General features: G+C 47.1%; 1 long non-coding RNA gene, 2 other non-coding genes and 1 pseudogene across 3 annotated transcripts; all 4 read right to left on the reverse strand.

Annotated features, from left to right (window-relative positions):
- Positions 1-308: 308 nt before the first annotated feature.
- On the reverse strand, positions 309-406 carry LOC123571227 (small nucleolar RNA U13; annotated as a pseudogene).
- An 8,559-nt stretch (positions 407-8,965) lies between these two features.
- On the reverse strand, positions 8,966-11,971 carry LOC141408503 (uncharacterized). The gene is made up of 3 exons (XR_012423588.1): positions 11,934-11,971; positions 10,196-10,228; positions 8,966-9,507 (listed from the first exon to the last, which is right to left on the reverse strand). It is a non-coding gene; the product is annotated as an uncharacterized lncRNA (long non-coding RNA).
- LOC123571023 (small nucleolar RNA SNORA73 family) lies at positions 9,575-9,778 on the reverse strand. Its single transcript, XR_006695200.1, has one exon. It is a non-coding gene; the product is annotated as a small nucleolar RNA SNORA73 family (small nucleolar RNA).
- On the reverse strand, positions 10,468-10,672 carry LOC123571022 (small nucleolar RNA SNORA73 family). Its single transcript, XR_006695199.2, has one exon. It is a non-coding gene; the product is annotated as a small nucleolar RNA SNORA73 family (small nucleolar RNA).
- Positions 11,972-12,092: the final 121 nt, after the last annotated feature.

Consider the following 12,092-nt stretch of genomic DNA (forward strand, 5'->3'; position numbering starts at 1 on the left):
TATGACCGTGATACCCACAGGGGCATCTTACTCAGCGCGGGGCTTAAGAACGGCTTTCCAAGTTAAGTCTAGGAGGGCAGGACATCCTAGGAGAAGCGACGTTTGCAATGACAGGGAACCATGAGAACCCAGGGAGGTTGTGGGAAACTGCCAAGTAGATGGGAGCAGAGGGTGCCTGTGGGAGTGACAGATCATGGATGCAGGGTCTTGTGTGTCCAAGGGGTCCAGCCTGTATCCTGAGGCAGTGGGGATATATGAGGATTTGGGCACGGGAATGGCATGATCAGATTTTGTGCCCCGTGAGTTAACATCAGATGGGTATGTGCCCATGTCTTAAGGTTTGAGGGAGGCACATCTCACATGCGTGTGAACACCCAGTCATCATTCTTATGAGCTACAAAAGCATCCCGATATGATCAGATCTTATAGAACAAAATAGAGAATGGACTTGGGGAAAACGGGAGCCAAGTGGGGAAGAGCAAGAGGAACGAGAGAGACCAGATAAAATAGGAGATAAGGGTGTGAGTTGGGGTTGGGTTGGAGATGGAAAACAGGTACCAAGGAAAGGCTGTCTCTTGTTAATACACCCATTCTTCAGGATGGATACAAACAGTTCTTCAGGATTTCAGGTGTTCCCTGAAACCCTTGCAAATGATGTTTTGTTGATTTCACGTTGATTCAGACTCTGAGTCATTCTACTGCACCCAAAGTCTAGATGGACACTTTTGATGAGTTCTTACCAACTGAACTTTTTTTTTTTTTTTTTAGACCAAGTCTCGCTCTTGTCAGCCAGGCTGGAGTGCAGTGTTGTGATCTCGGCTCACTGCAACCTCTGCCTGCCGGGTTCAAGCGATTCTCCTGCCTCAGCCTCCTGAATAGCTGGGATTACAGGTGACTGCCACAACACCTGGCTAATTTTTGTATTTTTAGTAGAGACAGGGTTTCGCCATGTTGGCCAGGCTGAATTTCTTCTATGCAGGGCCTGCCACAAAGGACTCCCCCGTCTTCAGAGTTTCTTACCTCTCCAAGTTTACCTCTGCCTCCATCATGGACTCCTCTTTTGGATGATGTACTGTGAAATTTCTCCAACTTTTAACCCTGGGATCTCTGATCTCCCTCTCTCTCTCTGCTGTCTTCCTCCAAGATCTTATTCATGTAGCTTCATGTAATAATAATAAATGATGATGATTATTATTGCCTATTTTGTAAGAGCCTTTATTTTGTTAACTACAGAAACATATCCATGTCAGCTCATGTGTTCCTCATGAAAACCTCATGGCAGTTGGAATATAAGAAAACTGAAGTTTAAAGAGGTAAAGCAAGTTTTCTGGGGTCATCGCACAAGTGGTGGAAGGTAACCTGAACTCTTTGTTTTTTTTTTGACATGGAGTCTCTGTTGCCCAGGCTGGAGTGCAGTGGCGCAATCTCGGCTTACTGCAACTGGGTTCAAGCAATTCTCCTGCCTCAGCCTCCCGAGTAGCTGGGATTATTACAGGCGCTCACCACGACACCCGGCTAATTTTTGTATTTTTAGTAGAGACAGGGTTTCACCGTCTTGGCCAGGCTGGTCTTGAATTCCTGACCTCATGATCCACCCACCTCAGCCTCCCAAAGTGCTGGGATTACAGGCGTGAGCCTCTGCACCCAGCCTTAATTTTTGTACTTTTAGTAGAGATGGGGTTTCTCCATTTTGGCCAGGCTGGTCTCAAACTCCTGACCCACCCAGGCTAGAGTGCTATGGCATGATTTCAGCTTACTGCAATCTCTGCCTCCTGGGTTCAAGCGATTCTCCTGCCTCAGCCTCCCGAGTAGCTGGGATTACAGGTGCCCACCACCATGCCCAGCTAATTTTTGTATTTTTAGTAGAGACAGGGTTTCGCCATGTTGGCCAGGCTGGACTTGAACTCCTAACGTCAGGTGATCCACCCGCCTCGGCCTCCCAAAGGGCTGGGATTACAGGCATGAGCCACCGTGCCTGGCCATTTTTTGTATTTTTAGTAGAGACCAGGTTTCACCATTTTTGCCAGGCTGGTCAGGAACTCCTGACCTCAGGTGACCCACCCATCTTGGCCTCCCAAAGTGCTGGGATTACAGGCGTGAGCGACTGCACCTGGCATTTATTTATTTTTTAGTTTTGTATTTGTATTTTTTATTTTATTTTGAGATGGAGTCTCATTCTGTTGCCCATGCTGGAGTGCAGTGGTGCAGTCTCGGCTCACTACAACCTCTGCCCCATGGGTTCAAGCAATTTTCCTCCCTCAGCCTCCGGAGTAGCTGGGATTATGGACACGCACCACCATGCTAGGCTCATTTTTGTATTTTTTTTTTTTTTTGAGACGGAGTCTTGCTCTGTCACCCAGGCTGGAGTGCAGTGGCCGGATCTCAGCTCACTGCAAGCTCCGCCTCCCGGGTTCACGCCATTCTCCTGCCTCAGCCTCCCGAGTAGCTGGGACTACAGGCGCCTGCCACCTCGCCCGGCTAAGTTTTTGTATTTTTAGTAGAGACGGGGTTTCACTGTGTTACCCAGGATGGTCTCGATCTCCTGACCTCGTGATCCGCCCGTCTCGGCCTCCCAAAGTGCTGGGATTACAGGCTTGAGCCACCGCGCCCGGCCTCATTTTTGTATTTTTAATAGAGACCGGGTTTCACCATGTTGGCCAGGCTGGTCTTGAGCTCTTGACCTCAAGTGATCCACCCACCTTGGCCTCCCAAAGTGCTGGGATTACAGGTGTGAACTACCGCACCGCGCCCCAGTTGTTCTTTTGAGACTGAGTCTCACTCTGTCACCCAGGCTGGAATGCAGTGGCAGATCTCGGCTCACTACAACCTCTGCCTCTCCGGCTCAAAAGATCCTCCTGCTTCAGCCTCCTGAGAAGCTGGGAACACGGATGTGCACCACCATGCCCAGCTAATTTTTTTTTTTTTTTTTTTTTGAGACAAAGTCTCACTCTGTTGCCCAGGCTGGAGTATAATGGCATGATCTCAGCTCACTGCAATCTCTGCCTCCTGGGTTCAAGTAATTCTCCTGTTTCAGCCTCCTGAGTAGCTGGGATTACAGGTGTGCACCCGGCTAATTGCCCATCTAATTTTTGTATTTTTGGTAGAGACAGGGTTTCACTATGTTGGCCAGGCTGGTCTTAAACTTCTGAGCATCAGCAGTCAGCCTGCCTTGGCATCCCAAAGTGTTGGGATTACAGGAGTGAGCCACTGCAACCAGCTGATATGGAGGTCCTGGTTGTAATAATGTACTGTGGGTTTTATAACATATATAAAAGTAAAATACATGACAGTATCAAAGACTATATAGTGAGAAATGGAAGAAATATTTTTATTTTTATGTATGTATGTATGTATGTATTTTTTTTTTTGAGACGGAGTCTCACTCTGTGGCCCAGGCTGGAGTACAGTGGCATGATCTCTGCCCACTGCAAGCTCCGCCCCCAGGGTTCATGCCATTTTCCTGCCTCAGCCTCCTGAGTAACTGGGACTACAGGTGCCTGCCACCACGCATGGCTAATTTTTTTGTATTTTTAGTAGAGATGGGGTTTCACCCTGTTAAGCCAGGATGGTCTCAATCTCCTGACCTTGTGATCCGCCTGCCTCGGCCTCCCAAAGTGCTGGGATTACAGGCGTGAGCCACCGCGCCTGGCCAGAAATATTTTTAAGTGTTTTTTTTTTTTTTTTTTTTGAGATGGAGTCACTCTGTCGCCCAGGCTAGATAGAGTTCAGTGGCGTGTTCTCAGCTCACGGCAACCTCTGCCTCCCGGGTTCAAGCAATTCTCCTGCCTCAGCCTCCTAGTAGCTAGGACTACAGGTACGTGCCACCATGCCCGGCTAATTTTTGTGTTTTTAGTAGAGAGGGGGTTTCACCATGTTGGCCAGCCTGGTCTCAAACTCCTGACCTCAGGTGATCCACCGGTCTCAGCCTCCCAAAATGCTGGGATTACAGGCGTGAGCCACCGGACTCGGCCTTTTTTTTTTTTTTTTTTTGAGACGGAGTCTCGCTCTGTCGCCTAGGCTGAAGTGCAGTGGCACGATCTCAGCTCACTGCAACCTCTGCTTCTAGGTTCAAGTGATTCTTCTGCCTCAGCCTCCCAGGTAGCTGAGACTACAGGCGAGCACCACCACACCTGGCCAGTTTTGTTTTTTTTTTCATTTTTAGTAGCGGTGGGGTTTCACCATACTGGCCAGGCTGGGGAAGATTCTTATACTACAGGTGAACTGGTTTAATATCAATGGAATGTAAACTATTATAAATTAAAAATGTACAATATGGCTGGACATGGTGACTCATGCCTGTATTCCCAGCGCTTTGGGAGGCCAAGGTGGGAGGATTGCTTGAGCCCTGGAGTTCAAGACCAGCCTGGACAACATCGTGAGACCTTGTCGCTACAAAAAATACAAAATTTAGCCAGCCATAGTGGCACATGCCCGTGGTCTTCACTACTCAGGAGACCAAGCTGGGAGGATCATTTGAACCTGGGAGTTCCAGTTTGAGGCTGCAGTGAGTCATGATCTTGCCACTGCACTCCAGCCTGGGTGACAGAGTGAGACCCTGTCTGAAAAAAAAAAAAAGTAAATCGCCTAAAGTCTCCAATTAAAAGGCAGAGACTGTCATACTGAAAAACCTAAAATGTTACCTACAAGAAATAAAATTTAAAAATAAGGCCAGGCACAGTGGCTCATGCCTGTAATTCTAGCACTTCGGGAGGCCAAGGCAGGCAAATTGCCTGAGCTCAGGAATTTGAGACCAGCCTGGGCAACATGGTGAAACCCCATCTCTACTGAAATACAAAAAATTAGCCAGGCATGGTGGTGCATGTGGTAGTACCAGCTACACTAGAGGCTGAGACATGAGAATTGCTTGAAGCTGGGAGGCAGAGGTTGCAGTGAGCTGAGATCGCACCACTGCATTTTAGCTGGGCAAAAGATTGAGAATGTGTCTCCAAAAAATAAATGAATATGTAAATAAATATGCTCAGCCAATGCTGGATCTGCAAAAAGAAAAATAATATAAAAGTAAATACACAAATAATAAATTTGTACAAAAAGTAAAAGATACACTGTTGTTTTGTTTTTGAGTCAGGGTTTGCTCTGTTACCCAGGCTGGAGTGCAGTGGTGTAATCATAGCTCACTGCAGCCTCCACCTCTAGGGCTCAAGTGAGCCACCTCAGCCTCCCCAGTTGCTGGGACCATAGGCATACAGTACCACCCCTGGCTAATTTTTGTATTTTTTTGTAGAGACAGGCTTTTGCTGTGTTGCCTAGGCTATTGTTTTAACACTAGTCAAAAGAAACACTGGTGGCCAGCTGTGGTGGCTCACGCCTGTGAACCCAGCAGTTTGGGAGGTCGAGGCAGGTGGATCACTTGAGGTCAGGAGTTGATGACTAGCCTGGCCAACATGGTGAAACCCCGTCTCTACTAAAAATACAAAAAAATTAGCTGGGCATGGTGGTGCGTGACTGTAATTCCAGCTACTCCGGAGGCAGAAGCTGCAGTGAGGTGAGATTGTGCAACTTCACTCTGGCTTTGGTGACAGAGTGAGACTCTTGTCTAAAAAAAAAAAGAGGCCGGGCGTGGTGGCTCACGCCTGTAATCACAGCACTCTGGGAGGCTGAGGCGGGTGGATCACGAGGGCAGGAGATCAATACCATCCTGGCTAACACGGTGAAACCCCGTCTCTACTAAAAATACAAAATATTAGCCGGGCATGGAGGCGTGCGCCTGTAGCCCCAGCTGTGAGACTCCGTCTCGGAAAAAAAAAAAAAAAAAAAGAAAATAAAATAAAATAAAGAAAGATGGAGGTATGCAGCTATGAGCAAATTGCTAAAGTTTTCTGAATTTCAGTTTATTATTAAAAAATAGAAACAAAGCCTACTTCACCATTTTGTGAGATTAAGAAAAAAAAAAGCTGGAGTGGGAGACAAAGTAGATTTTATGGCAGAGTATTTAAAGGAGTCAATCAATCAAGAGACAATATCTAAAACATAGTTGTATAACTATATACAACTAATAACAGAACTTCAAAATACATGAAGCAAAATACATGAAGCAAAAACTTATAGAACTGCTAGGAGAAATATAAAAATCCACAATTACACTTGGAGATTTCAATATCCCTCTCGATAAATGATAGAGCGAAGTAGGTATGAAACTAGCAAGGACAGCCAGGCACTGTGGCTCACGCCTGTAATCCCAACACTTTGGGAGGCCGAGGCGGGTGGATCACCTGAGGTCAGGAGTTCGAGATCAGCCTGGCCAACATGGTGAAACCCTGTCTCTACTACAAATACAAAAATTAGCTGGCCAGGCATGGTGGCTCATGCCTGTAATCCCAGTACTTTGGGAGGCCGAGGCGGGTGGATAACCTGAGGTCAGGAGTTTGAGCCCAGCCTGGCCAACATGGCGAAACCCTGTCTCTACTAAAAAAACACAAAAATCAGCTGGGTGTGGTGCAGGCGCTTGTAATCCCAGCCACTTGGGAGGCTGAGGCAGGAAAATCGTTTGAACCCAGGATAGAGGTAGCAGTGAGCCCAGATCATGCCATTGCACTCCAGCCTGGGAGACAGAGAAAGACTCCATCTCAAAAAAAAAAGAGATCAGCCTTGACGCTAGGGGCAGTGGCTCACGCCTGTAATCAACACTTTGAGATGCCGAGGCAGGCGGATCACTTGAGGTCAAGAGATCGAGACCAGCCTGGCCAACATGGTGAAACCCCCGTCTCTACTAAAAAATACAAAAAACATTAGCTGGGCATGGTGGTGTACGCCTGTAATCCCAGCTACTTGGGAGGCCGAGGTGGGAGAATTGCTGGAACCCGGGAGGCGGAGGTTGCAGCAAGTCAAGATGGCTCCATTGCACTCCCTCCTGGAGACAGAGTGAGACTCGGTGGTGAAATAAAAAAAAAGGCCGAGCGCAGTGGCTCACGCCTGTAATCCCAGCACTTTGGGAGGCTGAGGCGGGCAGATCACAAGGTCAGGAGATCAAGACCATCCTGGCTAACATGGTGAAACCCTGTCTCTACTAAAAATACAAAAAAATTAGCTGGGCGTGGCGGCGTGTGCCTGTAGTCCCAGCTGCTGGGGAGACTGAGGCAGGAGAATGGCATGAACCCAGGAGGTGGAGCTTGCAGTGAGCTGAGATCGTGCCACTGCACTCCAGCCTGGGCAACAAAGCGAGACTGTCTTGAAAAAAAAAAAAAAATCGGAATTGGATACTGTATCCTTGGTTCCTGAGAAGTCAGAAAATGTTATTTAATAAGTGATCATGCCACTGCACTCCACCCAGAGACCCTAAGAAGCTTTTCACCGATATACTCCTTTGTCCTTATCACAACTCCACGAGGTAGTTTATCATTCTCATTTTGTGACACGAAATTGAGGCACAGGGGCTAAGTAACTCACCCAGAGCCTCATAAACAGCAAGTGGTGGGATCAGGATTCAAATCCGGGCGGTCTAGGACTTCTAAGATGGGCAACCAATACTGTCTGCCTACACAAAGAACAAGGCCAGAGTGCCTGTTTGGAAAGTCTAAAGGGGTATTGCAAGCTGAAGTTCAGCAGAGTGGGATCTGAACACCTACTGACAGCTTTGCTTCAGCTGTATCTTGTAGGTCAATAGAAATTCTCATTTCCTGCCCAGCACTGCAGTTACCGAACTCCACCTGAGAATATGAATTGAAAACATACTAAAGTCACTGGTTCAGAAAAAAACCTTACTCAGGAGAGATCTATGTAGTTAGAGCAAGACACGAACGGGACTGGGCATACACAGATGGATGGGACTGACTATCTGGCTTCTGCCTGAGCAGGGAACTTGAGGCCTGCTTCTGCAGAGGTGCCACTTCTGGTTGTGGACTTGGATTAGCCTTTTGGTTCCTGGGTTTCCCCATGGGAATATGCTGTATTAAAGCCCCCCTCAGCACTAATATGCTAAGTGCTTACCTAGAACAGTGCCTGGCACAGGTAAGCGCAAATGCAACTGGTTTAGGAAGATGCCTTGAGACTTACTGTCACCAGGCTGGAGCACAGTGGCGCTCTCAGCCCGCTACCACCTCCACCTACCGGGTTCCAGCATTTCTCCTGCCTCAGCCCCTACAGGCACACACCACCATGTCCGGGTATTTTTGTATTTTTAGTAGAGACAGGGTTTCACCATGTCGGTCAGGGTATCTAGATGTTGTGATCCACCTGCCTCGGTCTCTCTAAGTGCTGGGATTACAGGGGTGAGCCACCAAGCCCGGCTACATTTAAGATGCCCTCTTCAACACTGCCTCACTCCACTCCACTTCTAAGAAAAATCAAGCTGTGTATTCCCCTGCAATCCTAGCTAGTAACTAGCTTCCATTCTCAGACCAGTCCTGCCCTGAACACCCTGACAAGCAAGCTCTAGTCCACCAAACTCCAATCTCACCCACCTCCTTCAAACCTGTCCCATCAACTTCCAAATGGCTGTCCCACCTCCCCTATGCCAGCAGATAGACTTTACCTTCTAGATGATTCCCCATTACTTCCCATCCTTCAGGGTACTGAATATTTATGTTGGCAGCCAGTGTAGGGGGCTTGACAAAGTTCCCATTATGACCCATGTCATGAGGCAAGCAACTCTAGCAATCTTCAGGCTGAGGTGCACCAGGTAGCAAAGGCTCATACAACTCAGCTAGGGATACCACAACCTCCCATTGCTACCATTGATTTTCCTCCACTATATTGCAGGAAGCTAAAGGATTGGTCTAACAACTCATCTTGCACTCAACCCAGACTTATGGTCCTATTGGTCAGGATCTAATAACCATTTTCCCAATAACTTGCCAATATAAAGTGAACCCAAGGGGGACCCACCTGAGACTAGGTTTCAGGGCCTTTAGAACTGAAGCTATCATGCTAGTTTCCTTCAGCAGTACCATTCAGATTCTTGGCTGATGTCACCACAGCCATCTCCACATAAAAATGAACCACAAACATGTACAGCCATATTTATTTTAATACATTAACAAAGCAGATTAAGCAATTTGTTAGGTAAATTACAAATACATTAGAAATCACACAAAAGCAAAATACTCAAGGACTTTTAAAATACCCACCAACACTGTGTGCCTTCTGGAATCTGGCGTAAGGCCAAGCAGAGTCACTTCTCTGGTTCTTAAGGTATGAATGAGGTGAAAGAAGGTGCATTCCTAACCAAATGCCAAACTCCGAAGTCTTTAATACAAAACAGCAGCAGACTCTTAAAAGAGGGCCAGGTGTGGCGGCTTACGCCTACAATCCCAACTACTTGGGAGGCTGAGGTTGCAGCCAAGATTGCGGCACTGCACTCCAGCCTGGGCGACAGAGCAAGACTATCTCAAAGAGGTATGAAACGCACCCCAATCTTTTGCTCTAAGTCTGCCAAAGACTGTCCAAACCTCCCTGTTAAAAAAAAATCGGTTTACCTACTCTCCCTACTATATAAAGGACCCCAAAATTAAACATCAATGCTGAAGTGTGAACTGCAGACTGTCTTCTTTCCTAAAAGAAAATAAATAACGATTAGACTCCTGAAGATCCTATTTCAACTTAAAATCTAGTACACTGGACATGTTTCCTGCATGGTTTGTCTCCCCAGTCATTGTCCACAGGACTCTGGGAAGCTGTAGGAATATGCAGGCGCAGACACAACGCCCAGCTTCATCTTCAACGTTGTGGAAAGGGACTGTACATCATGGGGCAGAGCCCTAAGCTCCCGTAGGCCACTTGGACAGAGCCTGGGAAGAGTGACCTCCCAGGGTATCCACGTTGGAATGCTCATTAGTGAGGAATTGGAGTAACTGATAAATCCAATATTGCTAATCACCCACAGTATTTTCAAGGGCTAGAATCTTTTTCTCAGCTCAGACTACAGATGTAGACAGCCAATTAGGCTTCCTACAGTTCACACTAGGTTAACTTTTACTACATTGCACACTTTTAATCAGCTGATTAAAAAAAGCAATTTTTACATTAGAGTGTATGTTGAGGTTATGTCAACATGCCTACAAAAATGCAGCAAAGTTTACATTTGGGTGTATCAAACAAAAGTATTGCTCTGAGAATGATTCAGTGCCTCAGAGGTAAATAAATCCTGACCGACTAAAATAAAGGTCTCTTCAATCCTGCTTCCATCACAGAAATCATTGACACAAGAGCTGATAAGCCAAAAACAATTAAATTTACTTACCAAGTAAGAGTTACTTGGAATCCTTAACAAATCCTGCAAAACAAGGTATTAATCTATTAGTACAGCAAAACACTAATCTTTTTCAATGAGGGGCCTCACGGTATAGCCTGGGGTTGGAGTGCAGTGGCACAATCATAGGTCATTGCAGCCTTGAACTCCTGGGCTCCAGCGATTCTCCTGCCTCCAGCTACCTATCATCATGCCTGGCTACTTTTTAGCCAATTTTTCTTAAACACTTATTAAGACTTCAATCCAGATTGAGTGCTCTAGAAGGTTGTTTCCTGCATGGTTTGTCTCCCCAGTCATTGTCCACAGGACTCTGGGAAGCTGTAGGAATATGCAGGCGCAGACTCAAGGCCCAGCTTTATCTCCAACGTTGTGGAAAGGGATTGTACATCACGGGGCAGAGCCCTATGCTCCCCTACGCCACTTGGACAGAGCCCGGGGAGAGTGACCTCCCGGGTGTATCCACGTTGGACAATCAGTGTAATGCGTAAGTTTACAGAATCCAATAGGAAACAATTTCATCCATTCATGTCACTACAGATCTTAAACAAGAACGCAAACGAGTTTCCACCCTGTCCACAGTGGGGTGTTAAAAAAAATCGGTTTCTAGACGGGTAACATGTCATATTCAGCTATTCTGATTACTTTTCAATAGGCGGTTAGTACCATGCGGAAGGTATGGCAGAAGCAAAGACAAAAATTAGGCCCAGCTATCCTAAATTCAAATCAAACACGCGGACTCGTTAAATTACCCCCAAATCGGACAGGCACGGTGGCTCACGCCTGTAATCCTAAAAAAGCAAAAATAAAAATGACCCAACTCAGAAAAGTACGAGAGAATTACGAACAGTATGCTTCGAAACTATGAAAATCTTAGGCCGGGCGGGGAGGACCGCAAGGTAAGGAGTTGGAGACCGGTCAACATGGTTAAATCCCGTCTCTACTAGAAATATAAAAATAAGCCGGGCGTGGTGGTACACGCCTGTAGTCCCAGCTACTCGGGAGGCTGAGGCAGGAGAATTGCTTGAGCCCAGTAGGGGTCGCGATCAAGAAAAAAAAAAAAAGAAAAATTGAGAAAATTCTTAAAGGCAAGTAAGGATCCGGAATAAAACTGTGCAATTCCATTGAGAACGACAATGTGCATACTGAGAGGCAGTAAGATAAACAATGGTGGTGGCGGTGCACCTTCAGATTCAGAGACTCAGCGGGTCGGGTGGCAGCCCTGCAGGTCCCGAGGTCTCCATGGCCCACTTCTGGCCCAGGCCCTTCTAACGCGTACATTAGTTGGGACAGATGCCGCCTACGACATCCATATATAGTTTTAAGTTACGTGATTCTCGGCCAGGCGTGGTGGCTCATGCCTGTAATCCTAGCACTTTGGAAGGTCGAGGCCTGTGGATCACCGGAGGTCAGGAGTTCAAAACCAGCCTGACCAGTATAGCGAAACCCTGTCTCTACTAAGAATACAAAAATTGGCCGGGCGTGGTGGCGCATGCCTCAATCCCAGCTGCTGGGGAGCGTGAGGCACGAGAATCGCTTGAACCCGGCAGGCGGAGATTGCACCGAGCCAAGATCGTGCCACTGCAGCCCAGCCTGCGTGACAAACCGAGACTCCGTCTCAAAAAAATAAATACATAAATAAATAAAATACTATATGATCCTACGGAAGCCCGGCTGCTGATTCATGGTATTAGACCCACAACTCCGGCGGCAGGCATCTGATAACACTTACCAAACCGAAGAGACGACCGCGAATCTTGTCTCCAAAAGGCCGAGTGAACGCAAAGCATCGTTATTTAAACCTTACGAAGTGCCCGGAAGTCATGGAATGTATAGTGCGCGTGCGCAAGAGCATGCGCCGTTAGAGAATCAGAAACTCGCGGAGGCTGCT

Source organism: Macaca fascicularis, chromosome 1 (assembly GCF_037993035.2).
Source record: "Macaca fascicularis isolate 582-1 chromosome 1, T2T-MFA8v1.1".
Taxonomy (NCBI): domain Eukaryota; kingdom Metazoa; phylum Chordata; class Mammalia; order Primates; family Cercopithecidae; genus Macaca; species Macaca fascicularis.